Here is a 2,500-nt window from a genome sequence, read left to right as displayed (position 1 = left end):
GAGTGAGGGGAGGGGAGGGGATGGGGTGAGGAAGGAGGGGGGGGTGATGGGAGGGGGAGGGAGGGGGTGAGGGGAGGGGGGTGAGGGGAGGGGTGTGAGGGGTGAGGGTGAGGTGAGGGGAGGGGGGGGGAGTGGAGCTAGAACAATGGAGGTTCCTACATGAAAGCACTTGAGTAAACAGCGCGAGGTTTCACAATTTATTTGATATTTTATTGAACAAAGTTTGAATTCCTCGGATGCACTTTGGCCTGGTGACGTTTCACAGAGTGCTGGAGTAACTCAGTGGGTCAGGCAGCATCTGTGGAGAACATGGATAGGTGACGTTTCACAGAGTGCTGGAGTAACTCAGCGGGTCAGGCAGCATCTGTGGAGAGAAGAAACATGGATAGGTGACGTTTCACAGAGTGCTGGAGTAACTCAGCGGGTCAGGCAGCATCTGTGGAGAGAAGGAATGGGTGACGTTTCACAGAGTGCTGGAGTAACTCAGTGGGTCAGGCAGCATCTATGGAGCTAAGGAAATAGGTAACGTTTCGGGTCGAAACCCTTCCGGGTTTCGGCCCGAAACGTTGCCTATTTCCAGAAGGATTTCGGCCCGAAACTTTGCCTATTTCCTTCGCTCCATAGATGCTGCTGCACCATAACTCAGCGGGTCAGGCAGCATCTGTGGAGAACATGGATAGGTGACGTTTCGGGTCGTGACGCTTTGACCTGGTGTGTCTAGATTGTGGACATCTCTCCCCTGTTGGTCAGTAAGGGCAAGTTGGGCCGAAGGGCCTGTTTCGGTGCTGTATCACTCCGTGGACTTGGCTGTTGGGTCAGTGGCCAGTTCAGTTCTTCCCCTCCCCTCCCCTCCCCTGCTCAGGACCGCGGTGAGCTATAAATACCGTGGGCTGTAAATAGCCACGGCCGACACTGCCTTATCTGGTGTGGGAGTAAAACTCCGCTGCCTTGGGTCACTCTGCAAGCCTCTGCCCCCCCTCCCACACCCCTGGCTTACACCCCCACCCACACCGTCCTCCTCAACTCAAATCCTCTCGCAATGAAGGCCAACATGCCATTCGCTTTCTTCACTGCCTGCTGTACCTGCATGCTTACTTTCAGTGACTGGTGTACAAGCACACCCTGGTCTCATTGCACCTCCCCTTCTCTGGCAAAAACAGGAAAGCAGACTATTATCTAAATGGTGGCCGATTGGGAAAGGGGGAGATGCAGCGAGACCTGGGTGTCATGGTACACCAGTCATTGAAGGTAGGCATGCAGGTGCAGCAGGCAGTAAAGAAAGCGAATGGTATGTTAGCTTTCATTGCAAAAGGATTTGACTATAGGAGCAGAGAGGTTCTCCTGCAGTTGTACAGGGTCTTGGTGAGACCACACCTGGAGTATTGCGTGCAGTTTTGGTCTTCAAATCTGAGGAAGGACATTATTGCCATAGAGGGAGTGCAGAGACGGTTCACCAGACTGATTCCTGGGATGTCAGGACTGTCTTATGAAGAAAGACTGGATAGACTTGGTTTATACTCTTTAGAATTTAGGAGATTGAGAGGGGATCTTATAGAAACTTACAAAATTCTTAAGGGGTTGGACAGGCTAGATGCAGGAAGATTGTTCCTGATGTTGGGGAAAGTCCAGGACAAGGGGTCACAGCTTAAGGATAAGGGGGAAATCCTTTAAAACCGAGATGAGAAGAACTTTTTTCACACAGAGAGTGGTGAATCTCTGGAACTCTCTGCCACAGAGGGTAGTTGAGGCCACAGTTCATTATAATTTTATATTTAAGAGGGAGTTAGATGTGGCCCTTGTGGCTAAGGGGATCAGGGGGTATGGAGAGAAGGCAGGTACGGGATACTGAGTTGGATGATCAGCCATGATCATATTGAATGGCGGTGCAGGCTCGAAGGGCCGAATGGCCTACTCCTGCACCTAATTTCTATGTTTCTATGTTTCTATGACATGCCATTCGCTTTCTTCACTGCCTGCTGTACCTGCATGCTAACTTTCAGTGACTGGTGTACAAGCACACCCAGGTCTCATTGCATCTCCCCTTCTCCTAATCTGACACCATTCAGATAATAATCTGCCTTCCTGTTCTAGCCACCAGAGTAGATAACCTCACATTTATCCACATTATATTGCATCTGCCCACTCACCCAACCTATACAAGTCACCCTGCAGTCTCATAGCATCCGCCTCACAGCTCACACTGCCACCCAGCTTTGTGTCATCTGCAAACTTGGAGATGTTACATTTAATTCCCTTGTCTAAATCATTAATATATAATCTTAAGGGGTTGGGCAGGCTAGATGCAGGAAGATTGTTCCCGATGTTAGGGAAGTCCAGGACAAGGGGTCACAGCTTAAGGATAAGGGGGAAATCCTTTAAAACCGAGATGAGAAGAACTTTTTTTCACACAGAGAGTGGTGAATCTCTGGAACTCTCTGCCACAGAGGGTAGTTGAGGCCAGTTCATTGGCTATATTTAAGAGGTCATATTGAATGGCGGT

This window comes from Leucoraja erinacea, unplaced genomic scaffold (assembly GCF_028641065.1).
Source record: "Leucoraja erinacea ecotype New England unplaced genomic scaffold, Leri_hhj_1 Leri_1050S, whole genome shotgun sequence".
Lineage (NCBI taxonomy): Eukaryota > Metazoa > Chordata > Chondrichthyes > Rajiformes > Rajidae > Leucoraja > Leucoraja erinaceus.
Note: the sequence above shows the minus strand (reverse complement) of the source record.